At 43.4% G+C, this 26,422-nt stretch overlaps 1 protein-coding gene across 1 annotated transcript in view; it reads right to left on the reverse strand.

Moving 5' to 3' along the window:
• The window catches only part of LOC126176745 (allatotropins-like), a 355,383-nt gene that overhangs the window by 208,628 nt on the left and 120,333 nt on the right, over nucleotides 1–26,422 (reverse strand). The gene's annotated exons all lie outside the window — the stretch shown is intronic.

Below are 26,422 nucleotides of genomic sequence, written 5' to 3' on the forward strand. Positions count from 1 at the left end.
TGCTTCGTTATCTGTCGATCTCACGCCAGACAAAAGGCACTACTGTGAAATGTAAACAGTGTTTTTTCTTCCTGCTATAGTTGACATGTTCCTGCAGCGTGAATCAGCTAGATTCCATTCAAGATCGTACTGCCTTCTGAATAGAAGTCGGATTGAATGGGGCGCATTTTATCTTGGCCCTTTACAAACAGCTATGAACAGGCTTCCTCTGGATACCACTACTGAACAGTAGACATGGAACTGAGCTCAGAGTTTCTGGAATACTACAACGATAAAATGTAGAACGTTGCTAGAAGTAACGGTGGCATCTGTTGCAACAATCTATGCTTCAAATACCGTGTCCGAAAATGCTGGAATGAGTAGAGCATCCTCTAGATTATAGCGGTATACCACTATACGTAGCAAATATGTTGTTCAAACATTCGCTTTAAAGACCGTGTGAGCGCTGTACAGCTTACATACTATCCTAGATCGTCCGTTACTCGTTTGCTCGTCAGGAAAAAATAGGTTAATTACAGCATTAGAATGATGAACCAACAGAAAAGTATGAAACATATTCAGGGCGGAATATTTTTCCTATCTGAGAACATTTTCGTCGTGATGAATGACCATGTTTCTTGGCGATAAAGGCACACGGTATTACGAGTGCAAAAAATAATTTTGAAGTGACAAAGGTGGGTTTTCGGAGTGGTTCAAATGGCTCTAAGCACGCTGGAAATTAACATCAGTCCCCTAGACTTAGAACTACTTAAACCTAACTAACCTAAGGACATCACACACATCCATGCCCGAGGGAGGATTCAAACCAGCGACCGTAGCAGCAACGCGATTTTGGACTGAGGTGTCTAGAACCGCTCGGCCATAGCGGCCAGCTTTTTCGGAATCTCTTTACGCGAATTTGAATTGTGAATAACAATTGGTGGTATGTCGTTGTTGACTGGGAGACCTCGTCGACGGTTGTTCGGTCGCGTGTTGAAAGTCCCTCTACAAGATTCAAAAATGGTTTAAATGGTTCTGAGCACTATGGGACTTAACTGCTGAGGTCATCAGTCCCGTAGAACTTAGAACTACTTAAACCTAACTAACGTAAGGACATCACACACATCCATGCCCGAGGCACGATTTGAACCTGCGACCGTAGCGGTCGCGCGGTTCCAGACTGTAGCGCCTAGAACCGCTCGGCCACAACGGCCGGCTCCTCTACAAGACGCAAATAATTGCGACTAGCGTGTCCATGGAGATGAGGTGAAATAATTAAAACATCACAGACACCCGGTTCCCGAGCGAAGAAAATCTTCGACCCGGCCGGAGTCGGACACGGTATCCCGCGAGGGGATGACAGTCCCCAACTCTACAGCGTTATTGTGCCTGAAGTCATTTAAATTCTTTACATTTCTACAACGTTAGTTTAAGGCTAAAACATTAGAGTATGTAACATCTGTGTAATTTGGCAGCTGCTCCGTTGTATGGAGCTTCGGCAGTATGCTGGATGTTCTGTACGTCCCCCGCAGATCCCACCTGCTTTTACACTACACAACACTGTTAAAGGATCACATCTTCGAAACGCCACAATTGTCTTTCATTGCGAAGCGTAAGTTTTACTTGTGGCTCAAAGGTGCCTAAAACCTTCCTCTTTAGGGGTGCAAAAGCGTGGCGCCCTGCGATATCACCCTGGGGTTCGGCGTCGCTTCAGACAGCAAGGTATCGTCACATACGAGAAAAAGACTACTGCTCAGAAGTTGAAGTGACGTGCAAGCAGAGGTAATGATGTCACACAGACGCCAAATTGCACCACAACTCTCTCCAAGTTATCTGTGGATATGTCACACGATGGGAAAGTAGTCATAACCCTCGTGCCCACATTTCGGCCCTCCTTTTGACGTATCTGGGATGGAGGTGAGAACCACGACGCCCACCGTTCAAGTAACGCTGTTTTCCTATGCGTGGCTCAGAACAACATTTCAGACACGCCGCCACTCAAGACCGACATGAAAAGTCATTAGGAGGTGGCATAAAGGGTCTCAGTGGAACCACCCGTTTCCTTGGGGCGTTAATTTCCACATGGCAGTGCGTAGTTTGATGAGCAACAGAATGACGTTCTTGATAACCTTAGACACTGAAGACACCCTGCGGACGATTCTGTCCTTCTCTAATGACACCGTGATTCAGCAACCGCATTGAATGTGATAACGGAGTACAGTGCGCCCGCAATTTTTTCTCTGATGTGCAGGGTGGAACCTTTGGGGACCGTTCAAAACCATCGACGAAATTTGAACGGTGTACAAAGCAGTGAAGGGTGCTTATGCTTTTTCAGTGCTCCTGCTTCGCGCACTTTTGTGGTGTGATCACGAAGACGTGCTACAGTGAAACATGCGTGAATAAAATCAGAAAGAATCTATTTCAGAAACACCCTCCAGTTCGGCAACACCCTCGGTGCCATCCGGCCTTCCTTTTTATGCACTATAAAGATGTACAGAGACGAAATCCCAGGCGCTTGCAGACAGGAAACAATTTAGATCCCCCCACCCTTTTCAAAAAAATGTTTAAAATGGCTCTAAGCACTATGGGACTTAACATCTGAGGTCATTAGTCCCCTAGACTTAGAACTACTTAAACTTAACTAACCTAAGGATATCACACACATCCATGCTCGAGGCAGGATTCGAACCTGCGGCCGTAACAGCGACGCGGTTCCGGACTGAAGCGCCTAGAACCGACCGGTCGCAGAGGCGCCCCTTCCCCCAACCCTTTTCCAGATGCCTATTAGCAAGCGCGACAGCAGCAGCGTAACCCGCTTGCAGTTGCCTAGGACTTATAGGCCATTAGGTTGTCTCTTTCCACATTTTTAAGGTGTTCAGTAACGGTGAGCGGGTGGCGCCGGTGGTGTTGCCAAACTGGGGGACCTCGGAAGGACCCTTTCCCCTTTTTACTTACGCATGTGTCAATTTCGCGCATCCTCTCGCCTCCCTCCCCCATTCCCCCCCTCCCCCCCCCCCACACACATACGCCTCCCCCAAACGAAGATCATGTCACAGGACGGCGCGAAATAGGAGGGCTGAAAAAGCATAAGCACCCTTCACCGCTTCGTATTTAAATTTCGTCGAATGGTTTTGAACGATCACTAATGGTCCCACCCAGTACACCAGAGCAAAAATTGCGGTCGCACCGCTGTCCAAGAGGGTGTGATGACGTTGAATGGGGTCGGCTGACCACGCTGTGCTTAGAGAAGAGCTGAATCGTCCGAGAGCTGTCACCAATGTCAAAGATTGTCCTGTTGCTTATTGCCATGCGAACTTTCTTTTGACCGCGAAATGTGTGGTACTGAGCGCCTCAAGGGGAGGGGTGGTTTCATAGGATCTCCTTATGCCTCCCTCTGAGTCCTCTCCATGTCGATTCTGAGCGGCGGTATGTCTGAAATGTTTTTCTCAGTCATTCCCAAAAAATAATAATAATAAAAAAAATAAATAAATAAAAAAATAAAAAAACCATGTGATTTCCATGCCGGGCTTCGCTGCTCTGATATCCATCGTGGAGGCATGAAAAGAAGGGGTCGTGCGGCGACCTCCGCATAGTGTAACACGTCCACGGTGGCGTTGGATGGAATTGTGGTGAACTTTGGTACCAATGTGATATCATTAACCTACCTCTCATGAGATTCTGAACTGTGGCCTTTTTCTTCATGCGTCGACACCTTTCTAGTTGAAGCGTCGCTTAGCCCGAGGGTGATGTCTCACGCATGGGGGTGGGGGGACAACTAAGACGTTTCGAAAGACTGATCCGTTAACTGCGTTGCGCAGCGTAGTATGGTATTCCGTATTTTCTGAGTCTCGTAGTGCTTCTGTGGAACTTCACTGCGATCAACGGAATCTCCAGCGTCCTCTGTAACCACAATCTAAATTGTTCTATACGTCTACTACGATTCATTCCCGTGGCTCTTGTCACACTCCTGTATAGAAAAGTGCTGTACATGAAAGACTTAACAACTTTTCTCTTTCGAATGCACGTTGAACCTACTAGAAGAGAGACAAAATTTCACAGAGTGGTGCATTAGCTTCTTTCGTTCATGTGGTAATATTCCTTCGACATCTGCCGTTGGTGGTTAACCGGGAATCTCAGTCGAAGAATTCTTCTGCACTTGTAAGTTTCAACCATTTCAGCGATCTATTAATCTCATTGCATAAAACATTCTCGGTTTACTTGCTGCATCAAATTGGCATAAAATTCCAAGCTTTGATGATGGAGGCAATCATCGAAATCTTGGAAATTTCATCTGACTTTGATACAGCAAATAACCGAGACCTTTTTAAGCAAGGAGGGCGTCGCAAAAAACTACGCAGCCAAATTAATCTTATTATTCATTCATTCGCCACAGAAACATAGCTTTGTAACTATTATAATTTTGCAACAAACATCCACCCTCCAATCTCTTTCAGAAGATTCCTTTCTTCATTATAGCCCACTATCTTCCACCAATATATATAGTAGTTTGAGTTTATTCATAAATGGATGTGTGTCGTGACTGCACATCAGATTCAAAAAGAAATTGTTGACTCGGCCACACACGATATAAAAGTACTAATTTAACATATTTATAAGAAATAGATGCCAGCATATACGCGCAAGAATCTTCATTGCATGGAATATATTTAGAGACACTAAGTCACTCAAAGCTGTTGCATTTATGTTAATGTGTAAGAAGTCAAAACGGGTAAAAACTTTTAAGAGTCTGTAGATATTTCAATGCGCTTCCCAGATAAATTCGACCTCGTCTTCAAACGTAGTGCATCAATATCAGCACTTCAGAAAAAAATAAATGACTGAATGCAGATCTCGGATGTTGGTAGTCACCCCCTCACTTCCGCCAGGAAAACACGTGTATGCCATGCTAGATTTGTCTCATTTCCCCCTACGCTACCTGGACATGGGAAGTATCAGTTTAGTTTGAGAAGAACGTCATACGATATTGCAATATGTGGAAACTATGTAGAAGTCACTCTGATATCAGCTCTGAATTAAAGATCTTACAGATCAGTTAAGTTGTTAGATAGTAACCATGCGCTATATTTTTCGATCAACTTTCACATCCTCACCGCAGTAATTCAAGTATCTGATAGAGCCGCACGTCAAGGTTTGTTTGGTTCAGATTTTAATTACATTAAACGTTAGTGGCGGAAGCATTTTCTTTTCATTTCTGGGTATCACTTACGTCAATCGAACGAAAGATTGCGCAATTTTCTTAACTGTAAATGGTCGCTTGTATTTCCTTTCTTAACATTCTTATCACCACACATTTTAAAAATTTTCATTTATTCCAGGAAGCGTTAAGTCTTTTTTTATTGTAATCTACCTTTATAAGAATGAAAATGTCGTTTTCTGAATGTTCTTGACACCGGTGCGTGAAATACGGTCTGCTATCGAAACCTTTGTGAATTAACTTTTTTTGTTTGCACTCGAGTTCATGCACACTGCTCAGTGGCCTAAATTACTTCAGTTTAGGCAATATATTTGTGCTCCGGCGTTACGTATTGCCTCACAAAGAAATTTATCATCCGGGAATGTACAGTTTTCTTAAAAGACAGATTGTGCTTATTTAAGGTGTAATTGCAGTTAAATGTTTCTACAGAACAGAAACTTATATCTAAATAACACCTAGTGCTTTCTCCAGTCCTTACGTGAGGATGAGAATGACTTAACGAAATACCTCAGCTAAACAAATCGTAAATGGTTACAACTGAAGAACACGTCGAACAATTCCAGCACACTAAATACATTATATACGCAACCAGAAACTAATCTGTTAAAATACACAAACGATATCTCTGCTTGTAAACATCAACAATGCCTCTAGTATAGTTCTCGATTCATTAGAGAGTGTAGTTCCGTAATCATTTTCTGAGAAATAGAACCTGAATATTCGCCCAACAACTGCGTACGTTGTGGAGAAAAAATGGTAATAGCTTGGAAGTGCACCGTTGTGGGGATACGGCAGTGAAACTACAGGCAAACAGCGGCGGGGTTGTGGATGTGTGTACGTTTAAACTAACTTGCTCCCGCTTTTAAACTAATTAGCACAGACACTAATTACATAAAGGCTTCGGGGAATAATCATAACTAAGCAAACTTTAAATTCCTATCCGTGGCTGGTTACCATACGCACGAATTATCTGTGATGTTTACGGGGAACAACTTGACTGTTAAATGAACTATGTTAGCAGTAAAGTAATACCACGGAGATGACGTCATGGAACCCACAGGCGAAATGAATGCGAGTGTACGGCCGTTATTCCCATCTCCATTTGGTGCACGTAATTTTACTTTGCTTTATTGCACCTTTTTATATTCAATGCTTATTCAATTAAAAAAAAAACAGTCTTCTTTCATCTGGTCTGCGAGTTCTGTACACTGGGTGACCATCAATGGACTCCCTGATTTCAGACTTAATTATTTCGAAAGCTTCGATCGATAGACGAATTCAGCATACAGTAAGTTTATTGTGAAAGCTGCAAGTATTTTACACAGATGTTATATAGAAGTTCTGAAACGTTTCGAATAGCTGCTGACAGAGAGCGCTGCTATCACATTGCATAGTGTCTACAAATAGTGCGCCGCAGCTGAGACCAATTAATTCCAGCGCTGAAACGTGAAATTTCCATTCAAAATCTAAAGCTACAAGGCTGTAGCTGTACGAGCTGGGCGACAGAGGGTTGACTTTGCGAATCAGATTCACGCAATGTTCGATAATGCAGCGTTTGATGTTGGATGCGTCTGCTTCACACATGAAGGACACTTCCACCCGAATGGAACCGTGAAAAAAAATAATTCCGGGGTTCCGAAATCATCATTTGTGTGACGCGAAACCACTGGATATTCCCAGAATTACTATTTGGGCTGCCGTATGAGGAAGAGGCATTTTTGTCTCTATTTTTAAACGAGAAAATATACTAGTGAACGTTACGTTGCATTTATGAAAAATTTATCGTCCCACAGCAACCGCTGGAGGATCGACCAGGCGCCGACTGGTCCAGCCCACATCCCACCGAAACGTGTTTCGCTTTCCTAATAAGCACTTCGGGAAAAGAGTCATCCCGTTGGATTATTGCAGATTTACTGACGCAGGGAACGATTAGCTTCCATATTCGCCAGATCTGACCTCTTCTAAGTACTTTTTATTTGGCACATTGGAAGACACTGTCTACCGCATCCATCCCACCACCGTGGACGAGCTTGAATTGGCGACCTACGTGACGTCGGAATCCATTTCCGTTGAGACTCTGCAGGATGTGATGGCAAATTTCGTTGTTCGTTTGCGCCAGCTCCGTAATGCGAGTGGTGATTTGGAAACGATTGTGATGTGAATGCAAAGACTGCTTTCAGAGGACGAATTTATTAACGCTGATACTCTACGCGCTGCTCAGCGCACACGGCCATATTTTAGCAGCTTTTCTAACCGTGTCCAAACTTCTGCATTACTTCTATATAAGATTCTTACAGTTTTCACAATAAACGTATCTTCCGTTGTACCAATCTATCGATCTTGGTTTTCGCAATATTTAATTGTGAATTCAGATACTTATCGCTGGACACCCCGAATATTTGGGTGGAGGGGGAATTAAAACTACAGAATAAAAACGCCTTATATTGACCTTGGTAAATAACTAGAGTTGCAAAATCTATAGGCATGATTATTAGAACAGTACTCTTCAAAGACATTAGAATTCTACATTTTACCATTTTTCAGAAATTCCGTACATTCAAAGATATCTGTATGTCTGTGGCGTCTCTTATTAGAGGTATTTCGTTCCCATTGCTTCTCCTCCAGTCAAGTCCATAGATTAGGATATTCAACTACAGGCGCACAACAATGTAATGCATCCTTTCTGGTGTTGTCTACAAAATCTCTGTCAGTTTTCCGTCTATATTGTTTCTCCTGACAGTTCCTCTTGCTGTGTGCCCCTCCCAACTATGTTTTATAAAAGTCACCACCAAGTCATCTTCAGTCTCTTTTCGTTAGTCCCAATGGGTTTTCTTCCATCACCATTGGATAGTACGTGCTCTCCAGCTTTTTCTGTGTCTTAAACGCTGGTTAAAGATATCCAGCTGCAGGCCAACTGAACACGACTTACGTGCACTGTTATGCTCCTAAGGAATAAAGCGCTCCTGAAGTGAAAAATGAATTTTATATCCGGCTAGAAGCAGTGTTTCATTCAACCCCAAGTGGAAAAACTCAGGATCATCATCTTATATATGAACACTGAAATTTGAAAAGAACAAGTACTCCGAAGGACAATAGGGATACACCCTGCATGGGCTAATTAATGATAATGGTGTGAGGTCCATTACCTTCGCCACCTCAACAGCTTCGTTCATCTCCAGCAGAAACTTCCAGTGCAAGGAAATACACAAGAGAACTTGGATGTCATCAGATGGGAGGACGATAAACCAGACTACATCGCCATAGATATAAGCCAAAGAATGAGTGTCATAACATTTGGATCTCGTGAGGTGCGGAGTGTGAAAACGACAATTTTCTGGTCCGAGGCCTCCTACAAGTACAGTTTATAGGAAGGAGCCGAGGTAAGCTACAGAAGGCTGTCAGATATCGTCTTGAAAAGCTAAAAGATGAAGCAATAAAGACCGAATATCAGCTGAAACTCAACAACAGTTACGTAGCACTCAGAGAACGTGATGGCAGTGAAAACCCTGGCCAAATATGGAGAGACATGTCTAGCTCAGTGTCTCAGACAGGAAAGCAAACAATGAAGAGAGGCACAGTTGGTTAGAAGATCTGGTGGAGATAGGAAGCCAGGAGCAAGTAGCTGAGGAAGACAGATGTGATGCAGGTAAATCACGTCTTGAGGAGGTTCAAGAGCTACCAAAGCAATTCTGAGAAGAGCAAAGGGAAAGTACTTTAAGGTCATCGTACTTGAGGCGGAAGCAGATTTTAGAGCAATTGAGACCAAGGAAGTGTTCCAAAAAGGGAAGTGTTTTAGCAATGGATACTAGACCAGACAGAAGTTTGTTAAAGACTCTAATGAAAAGATCCTGCCGAACGATGATAAAATCACCGGAAGATGGAAGGAATACTTCGACCAACTTTTCAACTGTGATGAACTCGACTGATCTCCAGTCTTTAACCGCAGATGTCCTAGATTATCCCAGCTACACTGTATGCGATCAAAACGCAAATCAAATGCTTCAAGAAGAATAAAAGCCGAGGGGGAGACGGAATACAGGTTTAGAAGATCCATACAGGAGTTGAGAAACTTTCAGAAAGACTACACAGGTTGTTATATACAATCTGGACCAAGGAAGAACCATCAACAGAATGGAAAAAGGCTTTAGTCCTTTAGTCTATTTAATCCACTACAAGGGTGACAAACTGGGATATGTGATCGAGGAATCGCCCTATTTGACGTATGCTACAAGATCTTATCCAGCTGCCTCGTGCATAGAATTCAGCCCTTGGCAGAATCAGTAATTCTTGAATACCAGGGAGGCTTTAGGCCAGAGCGGTCAACAGCAGATCACATCTTCATTCTTCGGAAGCCCAATGAAAAGCTGAGAAAACGGTAAAGAACAGCACACTTCAAGAAAGCCTATGATTGGATACTCCGAAAGAGTGTGTTCGGTTGTCTAATAGAGTTTGGGACGCCACAGAAACTCATCAACCCAGTAAAGGTCAGCCTGAGTGAAACAAGCGATAAAGTGAAGACGGAAAACAGGCTTACAGATAATTTTGAAGTTGTAAATGGTCTCAGAGAAGAAAATAGTTTATCTCCTTCCCTGTTCAGGGTTTCTCGAGACGACTGTCAGCAAATTTGGGTTAACCCCGCCCTATCAGGCTACGAAGGCCCTTCGGTACCTACTGGACGCAATGTCATCCTCAGCCCACAGGCGTCACGGGATGCGGATATGGAGGGGGCATGTGGTCAGCACACCGCTCTCCCTGTCGTATGTCGGTTTACAAGAAAATTTGGATTACTTGTAAACTAATCCAAGACTGGTTATCTTGTTGTGACTCATCAACAAGGTCAAGGGACTGAACAACTACAGTGACTGCGAATGAGATACCGATGGTACAAGTGAGGCAGTGATTTCAAATCCATGGGACTGCCTGTCACGGATAACTCGTCATGAGAAGTAGAGATAAAGGCCGGGATCCAGGCATGAAACCAATCCTTCTACAGCCTAACAAAACTCGCCCCAGACGCCTCTCGAGGTGGTTCACGATTCAGCTGTACGAAATCTTGATCCAACCCATGCTACTGTATGGCTATGAAACGTGAAGTATTCCAAAGTAAGACTTTCATAAACTCCTCGTATTAGAGAGAGAAGTGCAGTGCAAGTTCTTCGGTCACCATCTGGAATCAAACATGGGTAAATGAAGGATCAGACACGACTGTAACCCGGATTAACTGTACAGAGATGCCAATACAGCAGGAATCATCAAAGCTGGAGACTAGTGTGAGTTGTACGCATTGCTCGGATATAAGACGACAGGTGGCCAAAAAAGCTCCCATATTTTATAGGAGAGCGACAAGAAAACCAAGGAAGAGGTGGAGGGATAGCCTCCATGAAGATCTGAGGCAGTCAGCGACAGATGTGGATGGATGACAGATGGCGGCAATAAATAGAAGACGATGCAGAAGCAAACTTGTAGCAGCCCTCGGTCAGTTGGGTTTCTTTGCGTAAAAGTAAAGCACAGCAATCTCACTGAGAAAATATATGTGAATTTCGTTTCGCATAAGATCTGCCTATGTTCTTATTCTTTCGTTTATTTCCATCGGTGTTTACTCATTCTTTCTGAACATTCAAATTAATGTAGCTTGCAGTAGCTATGTTGATATGAAGAGGCTTGCACTGGCTATAAGACCCGGCAACAACAACATCATCAGCAGCAGCATATTCAAATACGTTTGTACACTATGTAATCAAAAGTATGCGGACACCCCCCAAAAACATACGTTTTTCATATTAGGTGCATTGTGCTGCCACCTACTGCAAGGTACTCCGTATCGGCGACCTCAGTAGTCTGTAGACATCGTGAGAGAGCAGAATGGGACGCTATGCGTAACTCTCGGACTTCGAACGCGGTCAAGTGATTGGGTGTCACATGTGTCATATTTCTGCATGCGAGATTTCCACACCTGAACATCCCTAAGGCTTAGTATTTTCAGCCGTGCTGGAATAGCTGAGCGGGGGGTAATGTGCTGCAGTCATGGAATGTGAGGCTGGTCTCGGCGGAAGTTCGAGTCCTCCCTGGGGCATGAGTGTGTGTGCTTGTCCTTAGGGTAATTGAGGTGAAGTAGTGTGTAAGCTTAGGGACTGATGACCTTAGCAGCTAAGTCCCACAAGAATTCACACACATTTGAACATTTTTTGTATTTTCAACATTGCATCACAGTCAGCAATCGTGTTAATCTAATGTATAAGAAACTACCAGCCTCGATTGCGGTAATGAAACCAACCTTTACCTAGGTTTCCGCCCAAATAATTGAGCCTTCTTCAAAAGATATACCCGAATCTATAATTTGATTCTGAAGAAGACTGAATTATCTGGGCTGAAACGTAGGTAAAGATTCGTTTCATAACCGCAATCGAGGCTGATAATTTCTTATATATCCCTAGGTCCACTGTTTCCAATGTGATTCTGAAGTGGAAACGAGAAAGGTTACGTAGAGCTCAAAAGCGACTGACAGAGACCGCCGACAGTTGAAGAGGGTCGTAATGTGCAACAGGCAGATATCTATCCAGACTGTCACACAGGAATTCCAAACTGCATCAGGATCGACTACAAGTACTAAGACAGCTAGGCGGGAGGTGAGTAAACTTGGATTCCATGGTCGAGCGGCTGCTCATAAGCCACACATCATGCCAGTAAATGCCAAACGACGCCTCGCTTGGTGTGAGGAGCGTACACATTGGCCGATTGAGTAGTTTGAAAACGTTTTGTGGAGTAACGAATCACGGTACGCGATGTGGCAATCCGATGCAGGGTGTGGGTGTGGAGAATGCCCAATGAATGTCATCTGACAGCGTGTGAAGTGCCAACAGTAAAATTCGGAGGCGGTGGTGTTATTGTGTGGTCGTGTTTTTCATGGAGGGGTTTGTACACCTGTTGTTTTGCGTGGAACTATCACATCACAGGCCTACATTGATGTTTTAAGCACATTCTTGCTTCCCACAGTTGAAAAGCAATTCGGGGATAGTGATTGCATCTTTCAATACGATCGAGCACCTGTTCATAATGCGGCCAGTGGCGGAGTGGTTACACGACAATAACATCCCTGTAATGGACAAGCCTGCACGGAGTCCTGACCTGAATCCTATAGAACACCTTTGGGATTTTTTGGAACTCCAACTTAGTGCCAGGCCTCGCCGACCGACAGTGATTCCTCTCCTCAGTGCCGCTCTCCGTGAAGAATGGGCTGCCATTCCCCAAGAAACCTTCTAGCACCTGATAGAATGTATGCCTGCGAGAGTGGAAGCTGTCAACAAGACTAACGGTGGGCCAACACCATACGGAGTTCCAGAATTACCGACGGAGCATGGCACGAACTTGTAAGTCATTTTCAGCTATGTGTCCGGATACTTTTGATCACATTGTGTATATTCATATGTCTCTGTATAGGGTGTCCTAGACAATTGCGACAAACTTCGAGAGGCCCATGTCTAGAAATCCCACCCAACGACTCTACATACTGTCGAAATTACGGGAACCGGCTTCTACCTATGTACCGAAAAACAATTTTAGAGGGTTCCAGTAGAAAAATAAACTGCGGATCGAAACTCGTGTCCGAAACTGTCACCCACCGACGTCACAGAGCACCGCATACATAGCGGACAAGATCTGTCTACGCGAGAGCTAGCTTCATCTTCTCCACTGGTGACCGTAACACTGGATAACAAACAACATTGCGAGACGTTCCATCTATGGTTCGTTAGCGTACGTAGTCATATTTGCTGCGAAAGGGATGATCCAGTGGCAGTCACCGGCGCCTATACCTTCGCTCTTAACGTCGATGGGTGACGTTTCTGAACACTGGTTATCCTCAATTTGTTCCTCAAGAAACTTCCTACAACCATCCGGAGTTTGTCGAAAAATTTCTGGGACACCTTGTATGTGGCGTGTTTTCCTTGTATTGCAAATCCTACATCAGAAACCTTGGAGGAATACAGTTACTAACACTAGTGACACTACGTTGGTCAGCTCTTAGGTAGCTGTCCGTCAGTGCCATGACTCCTCAGCCAATGAGCGGGCTCGGGCCGCAATGTGAGTGGAGTGAGGTACACGTCCGCCCCTCTCGGTGGCGTTTTCACGGCCCCTCTAATGCGGCTTGCTACTCAGCGGTAGCCCCACGAGGCCGCCGCACGCTACGTTAATGGTGGTTTAGCGGCCACTGGAGGATGGCGCCTGTCGCACCTAGTGCGTCATTTCCTGCCCACCGCAAGGTCGGTAAAAGCGACCCCCTGCAACACGGCCTCGCCGACCTCTGCTCGCCAGTACGTCGCAAGGCGTAAATCGGCGGACCAGCCACTGAGTTGCGGTACGGAACACATTCACATTAGTCGACACGTTGAGACGAACTTTCTAATTAAAACTACAAAGACGTACAAAGCTTCATATGGAGAGAAAAAAATAATGAAAGAAAAGAGTGGCCGCGCGAAATTTGCCGAGCGGTCTGAGGCGCTGCAGTCATGGACTGTACGGCTGGTCCCGGCGGAGGTTCGAGTCCTCCCTCGGGCATGAGTGTGTGTGTTTGTCCTTAGGGTAATTTAGGTTAAGTAGTGTGTAAGCTTAGGGACTGATAATCTTAGCACTTAAGTCCCATAGGATTTCACACACATTTGAACATTTCTTTTGAAAAGTTTATTGGGGGACCCCAAGAAGCCACACGCGTAATGCCAGTAAAAAGCTTTACTTCGTGATGTGAAAATGGCCGTATGATAGACGCATGGTACGTATTAGTTGTGTTTTTGCTTGTGATGATAAACAGCGACCATGGAAAACCACTATATTCATTATGAATAATGCCAAAAAAATTCTACAGCTCGATATGCCTATCTGTGGCAGATCACCATCAACAGCGTCGTATGCCTTCTCAGCCGCACAACGTTCACGATCCGTAGACTACATCAGATATCCATTTAGTTTCACAATACTACCGTCTCAGCAGTCCTCATTCGTATCATGCTCCCCATAATTACCGTGCGTTATCCATCTCGCTCATAGAGCTAGCTACGTCACCGGCATATACTTAACCCGTCTCATTCACCTGACAATTTATTACCCAACGGTGTCACTTGTAATTGAAGTACCTGTAGCTTCCAACATAGTTTCCTGATGCAAAGCGCAACTCCTTCCTCTTCCCATCAAAAAAAAAAAAAAAAAAAAAAAAAAAAACATGGCTGTATAAGGAACTGAACCGAGGCTTCCTCTCACCTGTGCAAGAAGTGTGTATGTGTATGTGTGTGTGTGTGTGTGTGTGTGTGTGTGTGTGTGTGTTCCCTATCTTTGACAACGCGGAGAGAAGTTGCGGATGTGAAGGGGTTCACATGTAAAACTTATCAAAAATGAATGATATTAAACCAGATGACAAATTTTGCGATCGCTGGACAGACTGATGATTTTATCGATGACGGTTTCGGAATGAAGGAGTTACGGTTAAGACGCTTTCAACTGAATTCGGTACTCAAATGACTTACTACTGGAAAAAAATGTACTTCAGAATAAGAGACCCCTAGCACCCCAAGGATTTGCTGTTTCGGTACCGGAGAATATAAGGTAAATTGTATGAATAAATCTGAAATAGAGTAATTTGTACCACAGCACCAAGATCACCACCATAATCGGGGGTGGGAGTGGGAAACAACATTTGAAATTAATCGACGACTGTCATTTGTCGAGTCCATAGTTTTCGGCGCTGCTAAGCTGATAGCTGGCAGTGCCATCGGCATTTCACCAATGGGAATATGCTAATCGATGGAAAGGGATTTACAAATATAACGTACAAGCCGTTTGTAAGATAAATTAATATTACAACGGTTCTGTAAAAGATTTTACTTTGTGATTTGTATTTATAGTTTTAAGTGTATACAGACGAACTGAGACTTAAGCCATCTCATCAATTACAGCGGACCAAGAAAGTGCTATTTCAGAGTTATATCCACATATGCGAAATAGGTATGTATATCGTATACCGTAAGGAAGCTACAGAAATTATCAGCATGAACTCAAAACGCCAGTCATCGCTTAATATGTTCTTTTACACCAGTTCCCCTGGAGAAGATATCCTCATTTTATCTGATTCAATTAAAATGGCGTTATGTAAAATTTTTTAGTCAAACAAACTTCCTGAGAGTTCTTTACGAGTCATATTCTACTCTCTCCTGTGATCAAATATCCGCTCATATAACTTCGCCGACGTAGTGACAGATGACATCGAGGAGAGTATTGCAATTCTCTACTGAAATCATAACAAGAGCTCTCTTCCTCAAAAATGTCGAACAGTCAGCGGCTTTGTTAGAACAAGCAAACGGCGTGGGGGTTACTAATCCTCGCAATCACAGCTTTCGACAAGGCGCAAGTGGCTCCTGGTTGTTAGCAAATGGAGAGCACTTCATCGAGTTCACTCTCCCTGGCTGGGCACGGGTGTGGTGAACCTGCTCTGAGGACTGGTTATCGCCGCCACTTGACTCTGTGTTCCTCAGCGACCATCTTGCGTTATGACGGTGGAACCTTGTGTGTGATTGGGGATTTTGGGTTGCTTACCTCAAGTTGCGCTACTTGCCATTGGAGTGGACTTTTAATTGGGTGAAGCAATAATGTGCCACCATATGACTACCTATTGCACACCTGTTGTTCTAGTAGGATATACTGTTTACATCTTTCTGGAAGTTTTAGATCAGCGAACACTCTGCTGCACAGTGAAAGATTCATTCTGGAAGTTGTCTTATTTTTTTTGGAAAAGACATTGGATGGGATGGTTAACCGACGTGTGACTGACTCTTGGAATCCATACAGATCTTTAGACGTTCACAGAAGAAGGTCAGGAGATGTTGCTCAACCTTAGATAATTGGGCCCTACTAGAAACGGTTGTACGGCAGGCATCATGACATAAGAGTGTTTTCTGAGACCCAAATCACCTAGAACACTTCTTGGAGGCATAATAGCCTCGGAAAACTACCTGGTGTGACTTTGAAAAATACCTTCCTGGATTTAGACGATAATTCCGCTCCCCACGCTATTTTAAATATCAATTCGGATACATCCCTTCTGACTGTTTAAAACAATAGAACGGTGTCGCTCTCGTTGTCGTAGTTATTAATAGCGTAAAGTTGACAGTAAGTTGTCGATGTTCTTCGTTTGTGGACAACTTCATCTGTTCCTCCTCAAGCTTTTCGTCCACTACCCGTCAGTTTCAGCTGACAGCAACTAGGGTGGAGGAACAGGAGGAGAAGAAATATATTAATTTCTTAGCTGATAAGCCTGTGTGTGTCGGTAATATTTGTCCACACTCGCTTTTAATGTTACTGAAATAGTGGCTGAGGACACGGTTTCTCGGCCTCAAATTTTGTTTCAATCGTATTTTGTCGCCACGCCTTAGAGACCGGACAGCGTGGTCACTAAAAGAACTACATGTTTCGTTAGTAACAGTTTATTGTAAACAGTGTGATGATGTCTGCTTCAGGTCTTCAGAGCTTTCATACGTTCCAGCTTTATAATATGTACGTAGTATAGGAGTATGAAAAATGCGAACGACATACATAATGGAAGAATTAGGCTGGCCACATGGGAATTTTGACCCAGCAGATTTTACAAGTGTCGTGTTGACGCTGGTAAGCCGCCACAGAGGGTATACCTTAAAGATTCTGTCCGCCTACATGCACCTGTCCACATCCGCTTGCCATACCGTTGCTCCTCCATCAGGGGAACGACTTTCAGGCAATCGATAGCAAAAAGGGGGGCCATTTGGCAAACGTGCCTTTCAGAGATGGCTTCTTACGAGGGACAGAACTATTTTAGACTCTACATATTTTTACTAGAGGTGCACTACACTCTTAAATTTAGATAGGTTCCACTGGAATATAGGTTGCACTGAAATGAAGCATATTACATGAGTTAATAGTAACCGCAATCTCTTTTTATGAAACACAGCCACTTCCGAAGCAGTTGCACACAGCAAGAGCAAATGGCTACGTGGATAAGAAATAATATTTGAATTTGATTCCATACAAAAAAATTAATGTTAATTGTGGAACGCCTACCATACATAAGGTTAAAAATGGAATATGTAGGTTCCAGAACTGATTTTTTCTTTGTTAGGAGTGACTATTTTCCTAGCAACCTTCCTCCGGTATACGATAAATGAGGGATCCGCTCCTTTTACGCAGAACAACCAACGTTACCTTCCCCTCTTCCGTTACTTCTCAGTACAACCCCTTGATTTCTTGCTAGAGAGACTTTGCCACCTACGTGCCCAACTTGGGGCCATCTGCGGTCACCCGGCGAAGACCCACGTGTCTTAACTGAAGAGGCAGTCGCCCGCGCGAAGCCATTTTCCAACTTTTCTCATTTGGCGGGAAGGGATCACAGCACAGGTCGGCGAGCTGCTTTTCGGACGTGAACTGCAAAAGCAGGACGGACGACCCAGCTGCAGACGGGCACTAACCACCTGTCTATGACGTACTCCTCAGCACCGACACCCTCTGTTTTAGTGCAGTCATTAAAACTCGTGTAACTGCAGTAAATGGATCTTGTAAGAAAGTCTGCTTGGGATTAATGGTCAACTGGCAGAAAGAAGTCGTACATGATGTAAAATGAATGGCCAAATGACACGGGAAAGTTTCTCCATTCTAAAGATGTGTATGATGCCCGATGCCCGAATGTAGCGGCTAGAGACGACTTACGTCGCAAGTGTAGACATGATATGTGAGCTATCTATTATACACCGCTGTGTAGTGAAAGTAACAGCGGGGTCACGAATTTTAAAATTGGATGATAATCTATGCAAGATCCATGGTTCATAGAATATTTAAGATAACACTAGAGTTCCGGTTTAGGGTGAGTGCGTAGGGTGAACGTTCAGTATTGCATAGACAATTTTGTTGTTGTTATGGACTTCAAGCGATGACTGGTTTCAAAAGATACTCTATCCTTTGCAAGCCGGTACATTCCCGAAAAATTACTGCAACCTAAGATCCATCCGAAAATGTTAATTGAACTCATCTCTTTATCTCCCTCTCCAATTTTTAACCCCATTCCCCCAGCAGCCCCACTGATACTAGATTGAAGGTTCCTGGATGTCTCAGATTGTGTTCTATTAACCGAGCTCTTCTCTCAGTGTTTGCCACATACTTCTTTTCTCCCCAGTTATATTCATTATCTCCTCATACTCCTACCTAACCTTCAGCGTTCTTCTGTAGCACTCAATTTCAAAATAATACCACAACTCACTTCCACGGAGACGTATGTAGTGATCGACGGGGTTTGCTGTGTTTCAGGTGACCGCTAATTTGAAAGAAAAGTGGTAGGAACGCATCTCCAGGAGGACTGTAGAGAGAAAAATGCGCCGCATATTACTCAGCAGCTGAATACCGACGTTACATCCAAATTTCAGACCACTCGTTTTATTTTCGTTGTTTTAAAAATCTATTGTTCCAATGTAACTTTTGAATGTATTGAGTTTCACTCAGACAGCAAGCGTAATCCATGAAATGTTGAGGAAGAAGGTCTAGTCTGTAAACTGAAATATTGAGTTTAACAGCTGTTACTGAAATACGAGTTTTCCAGTATTCATAAAAAGTTATAAAATTTTGAAAAGTTGAAAAAACTGCGTCATGAAAAACAGCTCTAGTGAAGCCTTTATGTAACTTGCGTCTCCCTTCACAGCTGTGATATCGAATGATGTAAAGTAGCACACATCCAAATAATTGTACCTTTAGTTATCTATTTCATGACGTATCATCAATTATTTATACTTGAACATAGCACAATTCTGAAATTGCGAAAGAGGAAACCACGTCCTCTCGTTTTTCGGCCTGTTTCATAACAAAATCGTAAAAGCCTAGTGTTTCTCAATGAAGGATAATCGTAACCATTAATACATACTTTTCGATCATACTTTCATAATCTCCTAAATAATCATGAGCTCACACTCAGTTTTGTCGAATGTTTATTTGTTGAACACATGAATGCTGCTGCTGATCGTGATAGCTTCCCGTCTCCTTGTTTTGGGCACTTCAACGCTGCAGTGCTGCTGAAAATCATTCAGATTTATGGCGAGTGTCAACTCAGAACACATGGCATTTTGGATGATTCAGATTTATGGCGAGTGTCAACTCAGAAGACATGGCATTTTGGTGATAAATACTGAGGCATGAAATTTGCATCATATCCTCGGCGAACGAAGTAATAAGTGAAAGAGCGTCAAAACAATTACCGTATCTTCTGACAGCGCTTATTTCGTCGACGCCAAAAATTCAAATGGCTCTGAGCACTATGGGACTCAACTGCTGTGGTCATAAGTCCCCTAGAACTTAGAACTACTTAAACCTAACTAACCTAAGGACATCACACACATCCATGCCCGAGGCAGGATTCGAACCTGCGACCGTAGCGCCTTTAACCGCTCGGTCGTCGACGCCAGTTTTGATTTGACGACCCATGTACTATCGCAGTTAGTGAGACATGTACTAAAACTTAATCCAAGCAACCACGCAAATGCACCCCATTTATTTGATGTTTTGCCGACGAAAACGTCCATTAGCCGAAATGAATGTGTAAAGCGATGTGTCCGTAATATGGTCGGAAATTGCTTTTTTTAAAAATGTATTACTGGCCGCAAAAGTTTTCAAGTGATAAAAATTTCTATTATTGCGATCTACGACCTCGCTCACTGGACATGTAATCAACACTACTGAAAACGTACTAAGTTTTCTTTTTTTTATTTTTACAATTAAAAAATTGAGAATAGGTCCTTCGGTATTCTCATCATAACCACACCTAGAGATAACAACGTTACTATAATATACACCTTCAAATTCTACAGTTATCAGTAATAAAATACAGAGCGGATGGCTACTTACAACTTTTACAGCGACCAGACGGTCTTCATTAGATCAGACGGGCCTTAAAAGGAACGAGTCTTTAGGGGTTTAGACAGATATATGTCTTATTCTCCACATTATTCAATCTGTACACTGAGCAAGCAGTGAAGAAAACCAAGAATAAAATTAGGAAAAGCATTAAAGAGCATGAAAGAGAAATGTGAGTCTTACATTTCTCCTATGACATTGTAATTCTGACAGACACAACAAAGGACGTGCAAGATCAATTGAATAAATCTGAAAATGTTTTGAAAAGAGGTCGCAAGATGAGCATCCGCAAAAGAAGAACAAGGACAAAGTATGCTGTCGAATTAAATCCAGCAGTGTTGGGACAATTAGATTACGAGAAGGTTCGCTGTTTGGGAAGCAAAATAACAGACAATGGGCGAAGTATTAGTCTATAGAATGCAAGAATAATAGGAAGAAAAATGTTTCCGAAATAATACAAACAAATTTGAGTGTTGGGCTGACCTGCTATGCTAGTATTTGTCTTGATGTAGAAGCTAAACGTGGACGATAAACACTAGAGATCAGAGGTGATTGGAAGTTTTTGAAGTAAGGTGTTGCAGAAGAATGTTGATGGAGAAAGGATGTGTGTGGCACAATATGACTATAAAAATGTATAAATTGATTGGACATATTCCGCGGCATCACGGAATTAATTTGATAATGATTGAAGGGTTTATCGTGGGATGTAAGGAAGAAAAAAATGGCTCTGAGCACTATGGGACTTAACATCTATGGTCATCAGTCCCCTAGAACTTAGAACTACTTAAACCTAACTAACCTAAGGACATCACACAACACCCAGTCATCACGAGGCAGAGAAAGATGGAAGGGAGAGATGAGCTATTTGGCAGCCAAGGCTCGCTAGATAAAGCTGGTTAAAGGGGACAACAAGCGCAGTAGTTATGCAGAGATGAGGGCGTTTGCACCAGAGAGCTGCATCAAATCAGTCTTCGAAATGAGGACCACAACAGCAACAACAACATGAGCTGCACTCTGTTGCCGGCCGGGATGGCCGAGCGGTTCTAGGCGCTACAGTCTGGAACCGCGCGACCACTACGGTCGCAGGTTCGAATCCTGCCTCGGGTATGGATGTGTGTGACGTCCTTAGGTTAGTTAGATTTAAGTAGTTCTAAGTTCTAGGGGACTCATGACCTCAGATGTTAAGTCCCATAGTGCTCAGAGCCATTTGAACCATTTTTTTGCACTCTGTTATTGTTGGTGAGAGCTACTCAATTTCAAACCAGAGACTCTTAGAACTACCCTCGAGCCTAACTTGGAATGGCGAATATAAAGACGAATGTGCTTGTGTTTACGCGCCACCTTGCGAATCACAGCGGAGAAGCAGTGTTCGAAGTTGACTCCCATCCTTTCTCCCCCGGCTGTCGTAAAGGCCCGTGTCGGCCACCAGAAGCGCTCCGCAAATGAAGAAGAGTTCGTGTGTTTGCGGAGGGCGTTACGGGCGAGCAAACACCCCCCTGCGAGTGTGTGCGCCCGCCGGTGCTCCACTGCACTGACCGGCTTCCCTCGTCGACCGCTTCTCTGAAATTCCGAGGTCGCGGTCGTTCTAAGCTTTGTACGGTCCACATTCGTTATGGGACCATACTGAAGTACCTCAAACAAGTTTAGAAGCGACTATTTCATCATATATCCTTTATAAAAGTGAAATGTTACGTTAGGACGAACTACTTGCCTTCAACAGTATAGTTGTCGGAAGATCCAGAAGTAATTTTCAGAAATGGCAGTTCGCTGTGGTTTCCAGAGCTGTGACTGTGGAGAACTACAGACGATGGAGCACTTACCAGACGGTCGACTATGTCCCGCATCTTGCTCAGAAGAAAATCTGCTTGCGACTCCGGACGCAGTTGAATATGCAAGATTTTGGTCAACAGCATTGTAGCCTGATAATTATTACTTTTGATTTCCTTTAATGATAATTACCATATATTGTATTCGTTCGGAGCGGAGTAAAGAAAACATCATCCTTCACCCCCAGTTCTGGTAACCTCCATGAATCTCCACGTCTGTGAACTTAAGTAAGTACCCACTTCTCATACATAGCTTCCATTGGTTACGCAGCATTACACGAACAGAACTAACCATAGCAATAAAATGTAACACAAAGACTCAAAAAAATTCAAAGGTTAGTCCCAGTCACCTTAAGAAATATCTAGCAACAAATAAACCAACAACTGAATTTTCATCTCAAGCTGCTTCTGAATTCCATTATGCCATCATCAGATCCTCTACTGTAACAAAGTGGCTGAGCTTATACTGCAAGACAGATAACATGCAAAAGTTAAGCAGTAGCCGCACCAGATTCGGTAACAAGGCCATACACCCATAAACAATCTGAGCACAACTTAAGAAATTTCCCAGATTCTTCAGCGAATTTCTCGCCATCCTTCACATTACCGTCCTCTACACAGGATGTTACCCAGAGTAATGGAAAACATCTAAGGCTCTTTTCCTCTTGATGAACCACACTCGCAGACCACCTCCGACCTATCGGTCTCATGTTAGCGTTCAATAAAACTGAAACTATTCTTACCCAACGACTCAGCTTGCGACATAAATACCTATTTCAACACCAAATTGTGGCTAAGTCACAATTATCTAAGACCAACTACTACCTTAACAAAACATACTTCCCATCAACTTAATACACGATATTCTGCCAGATTTGTTTCCTTCGACCGCGTAGAGTATGCTGGACTTTTCTTCAGATTGCAAACGTATGCACTGTCAGTTATCTACGTTTCCTTTATAGTATACGTCGTCCACAAACGACCTACAGATGTCACAGTCAAATACATCTTCTCCCGCATCTAGCATCCTATTGCTGGTTTGCCGAAAGGCTTTTTCGCCTCTCCTTTTCGTCCTCCACACTGCAGGTATTCTCAGATCTCCACTGGACCTGCTTCCTGCAACATGCTGACGACAACCCCCACCTAGCAACTCACCTCGTCTCCCAAGTCGATCATGTCTCCCTCCAGCGTCCCTTGAATCTTCTGGTCGATTGCTGTAATACGTGGAAAGCAAATCCAACATTTTCGGGTACACCACCCTACGCTCCGTCGTCCAGATTTCCATCGCTCTGTCTGCAACCGACCCACTAGCACAGTAAAATATTTGACGGAAAACGTGGCATACAGAGCTTCTTACAGTCTAATGACAAATCAGTTTCCGGCCACTAAGAGCCCTATTCACTAAGACCACTAACTGGCCGCACATGGGTTCTACATCTACTAGCGTTACCCTTACAGTACCATGAACTTATGCTTACTTCTCCAGCAAACTACATTATGTCGTAGTTACACGGGAGACCGGCATCATCCTTCAAATGACATTCTAGGGCTGCCTCGCTACACGATATCAGATGGCAACCGAGGTCATCTTTCACGCGCCAGCCATGTGAGAGGAGGGAAGACGAAATGTATCCTCGCACCGTGGACTGCACTTATGCCGGTTCACAGTGGGCGTCCTGGGGCAGGCGTCGTATACTTGTCGATTTTTTCAGTCGGGAGCTCACCGGAATCGCTACTACACTGTCACTGCCATACGAGGGCACCTTCTCACCCCGGGTACCGCAACAAGGTCACCTAGGAGAAGACACAGCCCCATTGTGTTGAACGACCGGTGAACGTGTAATATTTCTGTATTCATATTTATTCGTCTTAACTGGACTTAGAAACAGAGATCTTAGACTGACTTACGAGTGTCGAGAACTATTAATTGGACTTACTTTCTATATCAAGTGTGACAAGAACTTCTACAGTGACTTTACTTCTAATCTAAGAGTGCTAAGAACTTTAATTCAAAACTTTAGTTTTATCCACTATGAGATAACCATCAAGAAACTTAATTCACAACTTCCGAGTTCTTCCGAGATGCTTCTGTATCTCCATTACCGGGCTTCCTAAATGAAGTACCGTTAGAGTTATCACAAGAGAGGTTAATTGGAGTTCGTCTGAACTAAGATTTCCAAGAGCTTTGTTTTCTCCATGATCTACTAACAACCATTTAGGCCGTTCGCATGATGTCCTACTTGATGTTCAGACCAGAAGAGACATTTTTTCACATTTTTTCCAAGAAGTAAATTTGTATTCTGTTAACTCAATAAAACTTTGTTTTCATTCTATACCTGGGCCTTTACTTTTGGACCGCCTGCGGCGGATGCTTTGATCTTCACCTGTTAATCTCTCATCCACGCACACAGTGCCAATAATGACTGTATGGGCTCCTTTCCTCAATTCTACATCCGTTAAAATCTTTTGGAGGTACGTACATCGTCTCGCCAGTAGCATTCACCTACCTTTCCCAACCCCTATACTATACCATCTCATTCAGTTCCCACGTCTTCTTCTCTTCATGAAGCAACTGCCTGACAACTGGAAAACCCGAACTCGGAATTCAATATACCACCCACTAATTAACAATTACACTCACATCCCGTCTTCCACAAGACTTATATATCTTCTTCGGCCGTATATTCGATCAAATTCCACTACGTAACGATGAAATTCGACCGTAGGTACAGCCTGCCTTCCAGTCTTAGTCAAAAACTCAGCACCTCACACGATCCTTAGGTTTTCCGACCCACCACCTTCCACTTAGTCTCTCAGACTCCTTCTCCTTCGTGCAGTTTGTGAGGGCATTATCGTAGTTCTCATTCCACCTCAATGTTGTTCCATACGTAAAACCTTCGCCTAAAGAGTGGTTATATGTGTTTCCAGCATACTCCCGCGTTGTTGAAAACTGATACAACAGTCAGGGAAAAACACTAATTTTTGTACCTTTGGTCCTGTCGTAGGATTTTTCAGAGGCATGCGAGTCTATACAAAGTATTTGAGATATTCGCCTACAGGTAACTGGGCAAAGGAACTTTAAAAGTTTAAGCGATTTTAAATTTTGCCCCACATACAAGCTAGTAATATTTTTATGCTTGTGGCTATGATTAATTACGAGGGGGTAGATATATCTGAGGAATATATATAGGAAGAAGGTCATTGAAAACTCAAAGGTCACTTTACAAAACATTTGCCACTGGAAGGTTGTTCGCAAAATCTAGCTATGAACGTCCAACAAGGATTCACATCGAATAATTCGTTTGTGAGCTGCGAGCAGATAAGAGATTTTCAGATTCAATGCCTATTGACAAATGGCAATGTTATTGGCAGTAGACAAATATATAGTGTTGTGAGAGCACAAAAACTTGTTTACTTAGCTTTTAATTCTGTAATTGAGCTCCACTTTTCTCTAGCATGGCACGACACCGCTGCGTGAGGAGCGTAATATTAGCTGTTTTTGAACGAAATAGTTTTACTGGAGGCTCCCAAAATAAGACCTCAGTCACATTTCTCTTGATATTTTCGTCTCGCAAGATACTACAGCCACCATGACATCTTTTACATTCAACAAGACGTTATTACCGATCCTCTTCTCAGTTAACATTGTAACGAGTAAATTAACTACTGATAGCAATAAAGTTATTAATAGTAAGCGCAGAATCGACAAGAAAGAACATGAAAAACTTGCAAGGTACGTGGATTTGAAATTCGAATTACAGAGCCTGCGACGTACACCATGAAAGTGGTCACAGTGCTTCTCAGCACATTCTGAACAATGCCCAATCACCTTAGTAGGAGACTGAAAACCACTGACATTTATAAGATATCCAAACTGCCAAAATGAACTTTACTAGGGTCTTTATGAAGTGTTTGTCGTTTCATCACGCATATCCAAACGATTTGGAAGTCTCAGAATGGTGATAAAATACGAAATCCAGCCTACTAAACTCATCTGTTGTGTTTACTGCCATAAATTATATAACTGACTTAATTATTACAGTAACATACACTGATGGGCTAAACGTCATGACCACTACCTACCGGGAGATTGAATTCCACCTGGGAGCTCTTTGGACCCGCAACGTTGTAAGCGATGAAACGGATCGCAAATAGGGAAATCCATTTGAGAAATGGACAAAAGGCATATTGCTGTGGACCGGCGACGAGGATCCATCATCTCGGAAACGACGAAGCTGGCCGGCTGTTCGCGTGCCGTTGTCAAGAGCATCTATGGGAAATGATTGAAGGACGATGAAACCACCATAGAACGTGGCTGTCCGTTCTTTAGAGGATAGGCAGCCGTCTGTGTTAGATATGACGACAGAGCACAGTAATGGTACGGGAACAAGTGTTTCGCAGCACATGAGTCTGCGCACTTTGTTGAAGATTGCGTTTCGCAGCAGACGACTCCTAGTGTATCCATGTTGACCTGACGAAATCGACTGTTAGAGTCGCA

Source organism: Schistocerca cancellata, chromosome 3, assembly GCF_023864275.1.
Source record: "Schistocerca cancellata isolate TAMUIC-IGC-003103 chromosome 3, iqSchCanc2.1, whole genome shotgun sequence".
Classification (NCBI taxonomy): domain Eukaryota; kingdom Metazoa; phylum Arthropoda; class Insecta; order Orthoptera; family Acrididae; genus Schistocerca; species Schistocerca cancellata.